The sequence below is a fragment of the Schistocerca nitens genome, chromosome 5, assembly GCF_023898315.1.
Source record: "Schistocerca nitens isolate TAMUIC-IGC-003100 chromosome 5, iqSchNite1.1, whole genome shotgun sequence".
Taxonomy (NCBI): Eukaryota; Metazoa; Arthropoda; class Insecta; order Orthoptera; family Acrididae; genus Schistocerca; species Schistocerca nitens.
This window is the reverse complement of record NC_064618.1, coordinates 400320967-400336274: the sequence shown is the minus strand read 5'-3', so window position 1 is coordinate 400336274 and position 15308 is coordinate 400320967. Positions and strand designations below refer to the sequence as shown.

The 15308-nt window shown below is 42.8% G+C and overlaps 1 protein-coding gene across 3 annotated transcripts in view; it reads right to left on the bottom strand.

The window, feature by feature from the left end:
- LOC126259758 (proton-coupled amino acid transporter-like protein CG1139) overlaps window positions 1-15308 on the bottom strand; it is a 149053-nt gene that overhangs the window by 107648 nt on the left and 26097 nt on the right. The window lies entirely within an intron of this gene.

Below are 15308 nucleotides of genomic sequence, written 5' to 3'. Positions count from 1 at the left end.
CTCAAGTATAGATCGAACGAGCGTTCCGTAAGCCACCTCCTTTGTTGATGGACTATATTTTCTAAGGACTCTCCCAATGAATCTCAACCTGGCACCCGCTTGGCACTCAATTAATTTTATAAGATCATTCCACTTCAAATCGTTCCGTACGCATACTCCCAGATATTTTACAGAAGTAACTTACCAGTGTTTGTTCCGCTATCATATAATCATACAATAAAGGATCCTTCTTTCTATGTATTCGCAATACATTACATTTGTCTATGTTAAGGGTCAGTTGCCACTCCCTGTACCAAGTGCCTATCCGCTGCAGGTCTTCCTGCATTTCGCTGCAATTTTCTAATGCTGCAACTCCTCTGTATACTACAGCATCATCCGCGAAAAGCCGCATGGAACTCCCGAAACTATCTACTAGATCATTTATACAGGGTGGTCAGAAAATGTGTGAAATGCTTGTAGGGATGTTACAAAACATTCATATTTCTTTACGTACTACACGAATATATAATAAAAATTGGGGCTCCTGTTAAAAAAAAAAAACGCAGTTGATATCCGTTTGACCTATGGCAGCCATCTAGCGGGCCAACCATAGCGCCATCTGGTTTCCCCATTGAAGCGAGACAAGTTTCGTTCTTTGTAGTTTTTTCGTTGACACTTATTTCGCGAGATATTTGGCATGGTCACGACCAATGGACCACCCTGTATACACCGATGAAAATCACTTCCAATATAGGCCGAAACTTTGGCACTTTTTATAACATGACACTGCCTACAACCCAGAAGAATTTTACCTAATGGATTGGAACAAGTTTACTACTAAGTGTCAGAATTTATTTTATTTCCACTATCCATCTGAGGTCTACACCTCCACCTTGAGGTGGATTTATGTGAATTAATACGAAATGTACATCACCATCATTTGCTGGGGCCTTTGTCCCACTGCAACGCTTACAACGGAATTTGGGGATGTTAGTGTTGGAGGGTGGCCGGATGCCCTTCCTGCCGCCACCCCGTACCCCCCGTGATGGAATTAGTGTACCCCAACTGTCTGCTTCTAGTGTAAGCCATGAAATAGTGCGAACGTTTTTCAAATGTCAGCGAGTCGTGTAACTGAGGAGGGACGTGGAGACCAGCCCGGTATTCACCCAGTGGGATGTGGAAAACCGCCTGAAAACCACAACCAGGCTGGCCGGCACATCGGCCCTCGTCGGTAATCAGCTGGGTGGATTCGATCCGGGTCGACGCGTCTCTCGAGTCCAGGAGGCAGCGAATTAGCGCTCTCGGTTAGCCTGGCGAGTTATTACAACATGTACATGATGTACTAAATCCATAAATCCATCTGTGACGGAGATTTAAAACTCTGAAATACGTAGTGGAAATAAAGTAAATTGTGGCAGGTAACAGTAAAATTAAACTTCCTGGCAGATTAAAACTGTGTGCCCGACCGAGACTCGAACTCGGGACCTTTGCCTTTCGCGGGCAAGTGCTCTACCATCTGAGCTACCGAAGCACGACTCACGCCCGGTACTCACAGCTGTACTTCTGCCAGTACCTCGTCTCCTACCTTCCAAACTTTACAGAAGCTCTCCTGCGAACCTTGCAGAACTAGCACTCCTGAAAGAAAGGATATTGCGGAGACATGGCTTAGCCACAGCCTGGGGGATGTTTCCAGAAAGAGATTTTCACTCTGCAGCGGAGTGTGCGCTGATATGAAACTTCCTGGCAGATTAAAACTGTGTGCCCGACCGAGACTCGAACTCGGAACCTTTGCCTTTCGCGGGCAAGTGCTCTACCATCTGAGCTACCGAAGCACGACTCACGCCCGGTACTCACAGCTTTACTTCTGCGAGTACCTCGTCTCCTACCTTCCAAACTTTACAGAAACTCTCCTGCGAACAGTAAAATTGTTGTTCCATCGATATTAGCGCTAAAGCCTGGCCTAAAATATTCGAATCTACGTTTTATGGAAATTGACTCCAGTGGCTAAAGCCTACGAACCTACATTTTTAAAAACAATCTTTCACTGTTTCTCCAACCTCCTTCGTCGCCGAAGAATTATAAAATATTAGCTCGAGTAATTAATATACGCTTTATATCATGCACCACTGACATCAGAGGACAACAGTAGACATTTGCTTCTAGAGGAACGATTTTACAAACTGCTGCTTTGTACAGCGATGTCATTGCGCTAACACACAAAAGTAACATAAACTGTGGACTGATTTTCATAGACTTTCACAAGGCATTTGATCAAATCAATCACAAATACCTGATAGAGATCATGAGCCGAATGAGCTTTCTGCCAAACACCATCGACATTATCAAGAACAATGCAATGGATGTTACTACACAAATCTCCGTTAATTATCAACTGACAAAGCAAATTGAAATAAAAAGGATCGTTACCCAAGGAAGCCCCTTAGCAATGCTTCTGTTCGTTACATCGCTGGAACCTTTCCTGAGACAGCTACAGCATAGACTGACAGGCATTACCGTTCAAGAAACAAAGACCGTAGTAGGTGCCTACGCAGTCGATGTACACTTAATCATTAGAGACCAAGCAGATGTGATACAGCTGGAGATAGCATTTGCAAAATATTGTTCCGCATCAGGTGCGAGGGTCAATGAATACAAAAGTAAATTTCTGAATATAAAGGGGCTTGCTAACTTAGGCAGTGAGTGGGCCAACCATGTTAGTAAACACAAGGCTCTTGGAATAGCATTAACAACTTCCCTTTTAAAAATGATAGCAGTAAATTGGCGAGAAGTGGCGAGGAAAATCAAGGGAGCTTTGGCTGAAAATTGTCAACGTAGCATAGATCAGTTCCAGAGAATACAGTTTATCAACACGTATATTTTATCCAAGGCCTACTAAATAGCACCGGTTCGCCCCGTCCCATCATTGGTGGCGAAGACGACCATGTCCACCTTAGCAGAGGGGAGTTGTTTCGAGTGCCTGTGAAGACAGCAGTGTTTAATGCAAGCAGTGGAGGAATGATGCTAACCGACATCGAGTCTAAAGCGATGGCGTTGTATGTCAAACGATCCTTGAGCATGATGTGTAACAATCCGGAATACGTTACTGCAAAACTATAGGACCTTGTCAGGCCGGAAAGTGTAAACCCAATAATCAATGTACAAAAAATAAGTTGTAAACTAAAACACATTAGGGAGTTTTATGTTGAACGAAGCTATTAGGGAGTTTTATGTTGAACGAAGCTATCTTAGCAAAGGTGACAGTGAAGATGTCTCTCGAATGGGGGACGTTACTAAATCTGTGCTACTTTCAAAGACTTAATGGTTCAAATGGCTCTGAGCACTATGGGACTTAGCATCTGTGGTCATTAGTCCCCTAGACTTAGAACTACTTAAACCTAAGGACAGCACACACATCCATGCCCGAGGCAGGATTCGATCCTGCGACCGTAGTGGTCGCGCGGTTCCGGACTGAAGCGCCTAGAACCGCTCGGTCACCGGCTAAAGACTTAATATCATTCCTCATTCTGTTTGGGGAATTAAAAAAAAAACAAATAGCTCATCTGAAAAAAATTCGTTAACGCACGCCCATGTTGTAGCGCTCGTCTGGGAGGTAAGCCGGTTCGAATTCTGGTAGTAAATGAAATTTTAAGTGCTACTTTTCGGCCGAGATAAGAAGTACAGTCGGGTACATCAGGCTCCTGATCATCAATCTTTGCGCCGTTGTTGTTGTTGTGGTCTTCAGTCCAGAGACTGGTTTGATGCAGCTCTTCATGCTACTCTATCCTGTGCAAGCTTCTTCATCTCCCAGTACCTACTGCAACTTACATCCTTCTGAATCTGTTTAGTGTATTCATCTCTTGGTCTCCCTCTACGATTTTTACCCTCCACGCTGCCCTCCAATACTAAATTAGTGATCCCTTGATGCCTCAGAACATGTCTTACGAACCGATCCCTTCTTCTACTCAAGTTGTGCCAGAAATTTATCTTCTCCTCAATTCTATTCAATACCTCCTCATTAGTTATGGGATCTACACATCTAATCTTCAGCATTCTTCTGTAGCACCACATTTCGAAAGCTTCTATTCTCTTCTTGTCTAAACTATTTATCGTCCACGCTTCACTTCCAGACATGGCTATACTCCGTACAAATATTGTCAGAAACGACTTCCTGACACTTAAACCTATACTCGATGTCAACAAATTTCTCTTCTTCAGAAATGCTTTCCTTGCCATTGCCAGTCTACATTTTATATCCTCTCTACTTCGACCATCATCAGTTACTTTGCTCCCCAAATAGCAAAACTCCTTTACTACTTTAAGTGTCTCATTTCCTAATCTAATTCCCTCAACATCACCCGACTTAATTCGATTACATTCCATTATCCTCGTTTTGCTTTTGTTGATGTTCATCTTATATCCTCCTTTCAAGACACTGTCCGTTCCGTTCAGCTGTGCCATTGTACTGGATTAAATTCCAAACTTCTCAGCAGTGTCTTACGGAGTGAGGGCAGATGACACTGTTGATGGTGATCCGTACATTGTATGGGGACATTAGGCACGGCGGCACCCTTGGGGCTATTCGAGGCGAGTATGCTACGTTCCCACATGTTTGCTTCTCTCCCTTCTCGCATCATCAACAACACGAATATAACACTACGCTATAGGTACATGCATCGATGTCATTAAACCTACTCTCTACCAACACACATACACGGCAATTCGTACATTTACGCAAGAAAGGGGGGCACTGTGCACGCAGGAAGAACACCTCTTCCGATTTTCCGACAGGTGGGTGGATCCACTGCGTAGAGTATTGCAGCAAACAATTCAATACAATATTTACATTTCTTTGCATTTTTATCCCTTCTAAACCTGGAGTAGCACTTTCCTGCTTTCTAAGAACTCTTCTCTATGTATTTATCCCATTTCTACTTAGAAATCTTTAGTAGTCAGTATAGGTTCATTGTTTGACGTTCAATAATGTCGACATATATTCGTAATTTCCTCCGTGCAAGTGTTTCGATATCAACTACTAATATTCAGGGATCATATTATAGCAGCTGCTACAGAACCTTTCTTTTTTTGTCTGGCTGTACCCCGAACTCAATTTCGAGCCTATACCCGCAAGAACTTTAGCGAGAGAAGTTAACTAACTTTTCAATTACTGTCAAGAGAACCGGCTTAGCTGTAAAGTACGAGGGTCACTCCAAAAGAAATGCACACTTTTTTTAAATCCATCTTTTATTCTACAAGTTTGAAAGTTTTACAGTGTGTAAATACATCCTTTAGGAAGAATATTTTCATTTCTCCACATAATTTGCATCCAACTCAACTGCCTTACGCCATCTTGGAACCAGCACCTGTATACCTGCACGGTAAAATTCTGGACCAACCTGTTGGAGCCACTGTTTGTCAGCGTGCACAAGGGAGTCATCATATTCAAACCTTGTTCCACGAAGAGAGTTTTTCAGTTTCCCAAAGAGATGTTAGTCACATGGAGCCAGGTCAGGACTGTAAGGCGGGTGTTTCAGTATTGTCCATCCGAGTTTTGTGATCGCTTCCATGGTTTTTTGACTGGCATGTGGCCCTGCATTGTCGTGCAACAGCAAAACATCCTACTTTTGCCGATGTGGTCGAACACGACTCAGTTGAGCTTGAAGTTTTTTCAGTGTCATCACATATGCATCAGAATTTATGGTGGTTCCACTTGGCATGATGCCCACAAGCAAGAGTCCATCGGAATCGAAAAACACCATAGCCATAACTTTTCTAGCAGAAGGTGTGGTTTTGAATTTTTTTTTTCTTGGGTGAATTTGCATGATGCCACTTCATTACTGCTTCTTCGTCTCTGGTGAAAAATGATGGAGCCATTTTCATTACCTGTCACAATTCTTCCAAGAACTTCATCTTCACCATTCTCTTACTGTTCCAAAAGTTCGCTGCATACCGTTTTTCTTGTTTCTTTGTGAGCGACTGTCAACATCCTGGGAACCCACCAGGCACAAACCTTTTTTAACGCCAACACTTTCAGTATTCTGCAAACACTTCCTTTCCCTATCCCAATATAGCGTGATAATTCGTCCACTGTAATGCATCTGTCAGCAGTCACCAATTCGTTAACTCTCTGCACATTGTCTGGAGTGTGTGCAGTACGAGCCCTGCCGCTACGAGGACAATGCTCAATATTGCCTGCCCGCTTTCATCATGTAATCTGCTTGCCCACCGACTAACTGTACTGCAATCGACAGCAGCATCTCCATACACCTTTTTCAACCTCTTGTGGATGTTTCCCACTGTCTCGTTTTCACAGCACAAGAATTCTATGACAGCACGTTGCTTCTGACGAACGTCAAGTGTAGGAGCCATCTTGAAGACATGCTGCGACGGCGCCACTCACGGGAACTGTTCAACTAAGTTTGAAAACAAGCGGAAAGGATGTATCTACACACTGTAAAACTTTCACACATGCAGAATGAAAACTGTATTTTTACAAAAATAGTGTGCATTTCTTTTGGAGTGACCCTCGTACTATTGTTGGCTCTCGTTAGGGGCTGATACGACGATCGTTTGCGATAGAAAAGTACTTGTTGTCAATACTACAGAAACATGTGGCTCGGCTGCTCAGTTGGTATGACTAGAAATTCAGAAGTTCGGTATGCAGTGAATCTTTGTGTGTGTGTGTGTGTGTGTGTGTGTGTGTGTGTGTGTGTGTGTGTGTGTGACTTACCGTTTCTTGCCCCTGTTGCTTTGACCCGTGTTTGCGAAAAACGCGAGAGGCACCGTGTTTCGGATTCCATCTTAATGCATAGGGCCTATTGCGACTGGAAGGATCACTCAGGTGCAAGGTGAGAGAAAGACAGAGGCATCTGACCTCCAACATAACCGTGAATAGTAAGAACTGTGGGTCCCATAATAACCTTCGGGCTGATGACAGGTTTGCCTTGCTTTCGAAACATAACACAAGCCACTTGCCACAAACTCTCGTTTCCGCACATCCGTTCTGCACGCTCATGCATCTATAGTTTATCCACACCAGTTTGGACAATCCCTCTTCGCAACCAACAGCTGCTTCGTTGCTCAAGCAGTCGACGATACCATTCTGCAGATTCTCATCACCCGGAAAGCTTACAAGTATTCCGACCGAAGTGTAACTCAGAATGTACTAGAAATTATGGAGAATAATATTTCAACGTAATTTTTCGCTCATTCTTAAGCCCCACACCCAGCTTCCAGCAGCATTCGTCATTCCTTCACCACAAGCTGTAACTCGTCATTGTAGCTGCCAAGTTCGCTCATAAAACTAAACAGTTCACCGTGGGACCCATGAGAACACTGGGCTCTGGTAGGGCCCAAGGGGAGCCAATATGTAATTGAAATGGTGCCTAATAAAGGTCTTAACTTTGCCGTCCGCTATAGACAGCTTGCATGCATTTGAACGAGCACTCAACAATTATTAAACTCATCTGAAATAGTTACTCGCTCCCCACCGCAGACGGCTGCTGTCACTCATAAGACCTCCGATGTCACATGATGTGACGTAAGTGCCACGGCCTGTCTTCCTCGTAGGCCTCAGTCCAACGTCTCTGTGGCGCGTGAAGCCGCCCGCGTTAACTGGCACAGCTTATTGCGCTCATCATGTAATCAAATCAGCGGTACGAAGTTCGCAAGGCACTCTTATACGCTTTACTGAATACTGAGAAGAAGAAACATTTGCGCCGATTCGATGTGCAAACGTTCTTTGACTAGCAAATGATGCTCTCATACATCAAAAGTGACCAATGAGTCAACGATTTTGGGATTTGTACTTGAGATACAGACACAGTGTGATGGGTATGGCATTGAATATAAAGCTTGTGATACAACAGATGGTACAGGGTTCATAGGAGGGGACGCCAGTCTTAACATCATTTATGAAACAATCTTTTTTTTATTTATTGCCCTGACAGCAATTTTTTCCTTATACTATTAAAGCACGAAAACTAGTTCGATTTCACTGTAAAACCATCTTCAGATGGTCCAAATAGAAAAGAACGGTGAATATACAGTAAAAACTAACACCATTAGTTCTAATAATCCAGTTGCTTGCATTCGTACTGTGGGCCTCCTGAATTTTTGTTCAATTGTTACTGAATGTAGCAATTTCTGAACAGCGCTGACACTAATTCTGTATTGCTGATATATGTTGTTACTTTGTCAGTAGCGTCTTATACGTTACTGAAACTGACTTCCTGTAGTCTTTAGCGGCGCGTAGTCTTTGTTAATTGTAGTCTTTGTTAATTGTGTGCGATAAGTGAAACGTTTGTGCCTTATGCGGCCAGAGTCCTATCAAAGCACAGTGGGAGAACCCTGAGACGGACTATGAAGAATGAGGATGCATCTGCCGTAAGCCGAAGCTCTGACGCACTCTATTAGATGTGTCCTTGTAGTGCAATTTCGGAGCGGACAGTCGATTGTTTTGGAGCCCGTGGTCTGTCAAATAACACTGAAGCATCAGCTATGATCAACATAAGATATACGTCGCTAAAAAATAAAATAATCCCGTCTCACACAAACAACAACAATAATGTACAGCATATTTGATACCCGAAGCAACTCTCGCAGTTGAAGAGATAACAGTGGTGCTGAACGGCAATAGGGACGACAAAGTTGCTAGAATTCATTTTCGTATGGGTTGTGGTCCCGGATTCTATCGCTAGGTGCCTCTGATATACATCTTACTTAAAGCATGTTACCAGCTATATTGCAGCATTTCTTTCCGTAATCTTTATTATACATGTTCGGCGGTTATGTAGTTGCGGACGTGACTGAACCGCGCGTTAACGTCGAGTAGCATTTGTTTCTGTACCCTCTGTTAACAGACGATCGGCGGCTCTTTAGTTGCGGACATGACTAAAAGGCGTGTTAACGTTGAGTTATGTCTTGAGGAATAATATTCTGAGCTAACTCATTGCTTATAAAGAAAGGATTTACTATACGAAGCGAGCTGTAAGAATAATACGTGGTGTTCACCCGCAGTCCTGTTGTACGAGGTGCATTCAAGTTCTAAGGCCTCCGATTTTTTTTTTCTAATTAACTACTCACCCGAAATCGATGAAACTGGCGTTACTTCTCGACGTAATCGCCCTGCAGACGTACACATTTTTCACAACGCTGACGCCATGATTCCATGGCAGCGGCGAAGGCTTCTTTAGGAGTCTGTTTTGACAACTGGAAAATCGCTGAGGGAAAAGCAGCACGGCTGGTGAATGTGTGGCCACGGAGAGTGTCTTTCATTGTTGGAAAAAGCCAAAAGTCACTAGGAGCGAGGTGAGGTGAGTAGGGAGCATGAGGAATCACTTCAAAGTTGTTATCACGAAGGAACTGTTGCGTAACGTTAGCTCGATGTGCGGGTGCGTTGTCTTGGTGAAACAGCACACACGCAGCCCTTCCCGGACGTTTTTGTTGCAGTGCAGGAAGGAATTTGTTCTTCAAAACATTTTCGTAGGATGCACCTGTTACCGTAGTGCCCTTTGGAACGCAATGGGTAAGGATTACGCCCTCGCTGTCCCAGAACATGGACACCATCATTTTTTCAGCACTGGCGGTTACCCGAAATTTTTTTGGTGGCGGTGAATCTGTGTGCTTCCATTGAGCTGACTGGCGCTTTGTTTCTGGATTGAAAAATGGCATCCACGTCTCATCCATTGTCACAACCGACGAAAAGAAAGTCCCGTTCATGCTGTCGTTGCATGTCAACATTGCTTGGCAACATGCCACACGGGCAGCCATGTGGTCGTCCGTCAGCATTTGTGGCACCCACCTGGATGACACTTTTCGCATTTTCAGGTCGTCATGCAGGATTGTGTGCACAGAACCCACAGAAATGCCAACTCTGGAGGCGATCTGTTCAACAGTCATTCGGCGATCCCCCAAAACAATTCTCTCCACTTTCTCGGGCCGGCCGCGGTGGTCTAGCGGTTCTGGCGCTGCAGTCCGGAACCGCGGGACTGCTACGGTCGCAGGTTCGAATCCTGCCTCGGGCATGGGTGTGTGTGATGTCCTTAGGTTAGTTAGGTTTAAGTAGTTCTAAGTTCTAGGGGACTTATGACCTAAGATGTTGAGTCCCATAGTGCTGAGAGCCATTTCATTTTCCACTTTCTCGATCATGTTGTCAGACCGGCTTGTGCGAGCCCGAGGTTGTTTTGGTTTGTTGTCACACGATGTTCTGCCTTCATTAAACTGTCGCACCCACGAACGCACTTTCGACACATCCATAACTCCATCACCACATGTCTCCTTCAACTGTCGATGAATTTCAATTGGTTTAACACCACGCAAATTCAGAAAACGAATGATTGCACGCTGTTCAAGTAAGGAAATCGTCGCCATTTTAAGTATTTAAAACAGTTCTCATTCTCCCCGCTGGCGGTAAAATTCCATCTGCTGTACGGTGCTGCCATCTGTGGGACGTATTGACAATGAACGCGGCCTCATTTTAAAACAATGCGCGTGTTTCTATCTCTTTCCAGTCCGGAGAAAAAAAATCGGAGGCCTCAGAACTTGAATGCACCTCGTAGGTACCTCGTCAATGAGTTAGGCGTTTTAACTGCACCTCTACAATAAACGGGTTGTTTGTTAAAGGTACAAACGAGACAGAAGCAAATTATCCTAGTAATCGTAAGAGACATCGGTCCGCAAACCAATGGCATCCCCGAAAGCACTCATTAAGACTGAATACAAAACACCGTACAACCGATCCATGTTGCAGAGTGTCACTTGAGAACAAACAAAGTACAGCAAGTGTTTCACATGGTCATTGTTCATGTGAAGGCAGGCTTCAGCACGTCTCACACACAAAAAAATCCCAGGCATGTTCCGAATGTGTTGACAACCATCGACAAGGCGTTCCTGGAGTCGACACTACCATCCGAGTTGGAAATCACGAAAGCGTCCAAATAACCCTACACAACAACAAAAAATAATGAAACTGCTTGAACTCGGAATATCTGAGAGACCATGGTGTACTAACGAGCCATGACTGATGCATTCGACAAAACGCAATTTCCAAGAACTTAGGTATCCGGAATCAAATGATAGCGGTTTATCAGTTCGTAATTTACTCTTTACTTGCGCTGTTTCGAAATACACGTTGCCTTACACGTAAACAGTATCGTAACATTGACTGTGCACATGTCGCATCGGTGATATCTCTGGTTTCCACACCTATGCTTATCATGATTATTTGATTGTTTCGTTGTTCTTTACTCGTCCTTTTCCTTTCTACCTATAGCAGTCAAACACCCAGTATATATTCGCAAATGAAATTCATCATAAATAATCCACCATAATTTATGAGGAGTGATGATGGCGGTACGTACGACACTAGAAGAAAATGCAATCTTTATTGCCCATTTTTAAAGCTGTCATTGGCTCAGAAACGGGTTCAATATGCTTCAATAATGAGTTTTGACCATTTCCTCAATTACATAAAATGTCTGACAGGTAGCAAAACAAGTTTTAAATCTAGTTCAAAATCACTTCTTCTGCATAACTCCTATTCCATAGACGAATTTTTGCTTAAAAAATAGTAGCCCCCGTAAGAAACACATGGTTTTCAAATGAGTTATACGGGTAAGCCTGAAAAATAGCGCCGCACAGATGTTAAATTTAATCATGTTTATGTTTTCCATAAACTTACCCATTCCAAATCTTTTCGACAAAAAAAAAATCGTTCAGATTATCTATGAAACATGAAACTATCTAACAGTGTCACGTTAGGGAAATTTTTTTCCGCAGTCGTCGCTCTGTTTCGAAAATATGTTACATCTGAGCCAATGAAAGATTGTTTGAGCACCACAACCTGAGAGAGACAAGCAGTTAAGATACAGTGTGAAAACAATACTGATTTGTTTCTTCGACATGAATAGGCTACCCACGATGAATTTGTTCTCCAAAGTATCAGAACTAACCATCATTAGTACAGTTAAGTGCTACAGTGATTTCGTGAGGTACTATAGGAAAATCGAACTACATTTGTGGCGATCAATGGGTTGGCTGTTCCAAAATGAAAACACTCCCGCTCTCACGGCGTAAACAGAGAGTTTTTGCCAAAATTAAAATGACAACCGCTAAGCACAGGCACTACTCACCGGATCTGTCCGCTGTATCTATTTTCCCGATTCTTAGGTTGAAAACGAACTTGAAGAGAAGTGTTTCCAGGACGTAGATAAGCTGTAACAAAAATCGCTGGAGCCACTCCCCAACACTATTGTGAACAAGTGCAGAATCTAATTCCGTCAATAAGTTCCGAGACTTATTTTATTCCAGACGCGTAAGTGACGTCAGCTCGTTTAACTAGGATGGCAGCTTGACCTAACAACTGTAAATAAAATGTGTGTATTCGAGCAGTCAGTTGTGTCTAGGCAGTGGTAAGCAGTGGACGTAGTCTGTTAACATTGTTGCATCACAAATCGCAACGGAGTGATAACGTTCAAGGCACTCTCCAGAATGTTTTGAAGAAAAGCACAGTTTGGGTGTAGTTTTTTCTTTTGCACATCTTGACTCCCGAACAAAAACAACGATTTGTAGACGCCTACCGCAACTTGACTGAAATGCGAAAAGGCATTCTGGAAAATATCACACAGACGACGAGACTTTTTGTTATCAGAACGAACCTATCAAAAACGGTAAAGTGTAGAAATTCACATTAAGGCTCAACGCTTTGACTACATAATCGCCATTCAAGCCAGTATGACGCGCCTATTGGACAACATCCCAAAGAAGGATTTTTCTGACTGTTTCTCGTGGTTGTATGAACGTTCTGTGCAGTGTACTCGATTGGAGGAAGACTATGTACAACACTCGCATCGTTAAAACAACTATCTTAATTTTCCTCCATTTTAATAACCCTGGCTCGGAAGGTTCTTCTATTGAATATATAACAGCATTATGTTTTATGTGGACAATTTTTGGCAACTCACCGCTATGCTGGGCAAAATCTTATACAAAGTGTGAGCTCGCTTCCGATTTCCGTTCACTCTCAGTATCATCTACCAGAATAAGATGAGATGAAGATCACTTTTTTATTTTCTTTCTGTCGTTGGTGAAAGTGAAAATGAAGTGAAAGCAGAAATATAATTCCTCAAACGAAGGATGCACGAAAAACAATAAAGCGAACACTACACCATGACTGCGAAACTAAGCAGACTCTACAATGTCACAGCTGGGGCAGGTGTGAGGTATTGCAAACTTTGCGGTGAATGCTCTTGTGCCATTAGGCGATGAAATTTAGTAAATGCTATGTCCAATTGAAACCATGCGGTTGGAAAAAAATTGTTATTTCTTGATCGCAGTTCGTGTCAAATTCTTCTGAACAAAAGGAGGCAAGAAATGCTTTTGGGGATGTCCGCAGTTAATGCATCGTCCGTGATTAAAATGCTCTTGCGTTAGAAAACATATCAACCGACAATGGTTTCCATATTCTTGCATTGTGCGGTTTTAGTTCGCGTACATTACGTGGTCTCCTACCAAAAATGTACATTTCTAAGATTAACCTCCTAAATTGTGAGCTACTCCTTGCGAACTATTTTCGACAATATGAACTTGTACGGAAGGAAGCAGAGCATTCAAGCCTAAAATAAGACAGAGAGACAATCGTGTGGAAACAAGTAGAATGCCCTGCAAATTCCGTTTTTAGCATACTGTATTTGCGACAGGATGCAGAGTATTCAAGCCTAAAATAAGACACAGAGAGACAATCGTGTGGAAACAAGTAGAATGCCCTGCAAATTCCATTTTTAGTATACTGTATTTGCAACAGATACGAAAAATATATGCAAGAAAACGCAATTCAAGAAAGAAGTTGAAACGTTTCTTACAGTAAAGTTTTGTTCACTGCAACAGTTATTGACGGTATTGACGGTATATTTTTCATTGGTCGTATAATAGGACAAAATCTTTAAACCAGCACTTGACTAAAGTAGAACGAACAAAAATATACTCTATCGTTGGACTTCTGTAACTCATCACGTTCGGAATAAAAATTAATTTTCATAATGATATAATACAAGGACGTGCTGAAAAATGATGCCTCTGAATTTTTTATGTGAAAACTTTGAAAGCTTTTGAAATAAAACAAACGTTATTAACATTCTACATCTTTATTCTTCATGTCTACATATTTATTTCTGAACGTAGTCACCTATGCGACGAACACATTTCTCCCAACGAGGGACCTTTTTGTTGATAGCGTTACTGTAGAATGTTTGACTTTGTTGACGGAGGCACAACCACATCTCTGCTTCATCACTGTCAAAGTGAAGTCATCGAAGGCGTTCTTTAATATTTGGAAACAGATGAAAATCGGATGGAGCCAAGTCTGTATGGAGGAAGATCGATGACAATGAACACAAGGCGTCGCATTGTTGCAGATGTCGCAGCGCTCGTTTGTGGTCCGTCATTGTCAAGCTGAACGAGAAGGTGCTCCACGTGTGGACGAACGCTTCTAATTTGAAACTCGATTTATTCGATACTTGATTACAGCACGGTGTTTCTCACGCGCCGACATAAGTTACTTTGCACATCGCCTCGTTACACGCCACAATTCTGAGCCCTCTAGCGGCAGAGGGCTGTAAATATGTAGATATGAAACTTAACGACATAGAGTGTTAATAATGTTTGTTTTATTTAAAAAATCTTAACAGTTTTCACCAATAACCTTGCTGCGGTTCCCGTCAGGTCACCGAAGTTAAGCGCTGTCGGGCTTGGCTAACACTTGGATGGGTTACCGTCCTGGTCTGTCGAGTACTGTTGGCAAGCGGGGTGCACTCAGCTCTTGTGAGGCCAGTTGAAGAGCTACTTCACTGAGAAATAGCGACACCGGTCACGAAATCTGACAACGGCCGGTATAGCGGCTGTCCTGGCCACATGCTCCTCCGTATCCGCATCCACTGACACCGAAGGGCTGAACGACACGGCGGCCGGTCGGTGCCGTGGGCCTTCAAGGCCTGTTCGAGCGGTGTTAGTTTGTTTTAACAGTTTTCGCATAATAAACTCGGAGGCATTACTTTTCAGCGCGTCTTCGTACATTCTAAATAGTAGATACTGAACTAAACAAAATTATTTACGATGTAATCTGAAAATTTTGATGCTGAAAACTAAGAACATGGGCTCAAATTGTCGCTAGGATCATTTTAATAGAAGACGCCATATTTCTTGTTTAATGTACGCTTATGACAAACAAAATAATGGCAATAATCCAGTATTATTTGTGAAACAAATTGCTGATATCCTAAAAATAAAATTTAGGAACACACGAGTGCGAGACTAAGTACTGTTGCTCTATCATTATG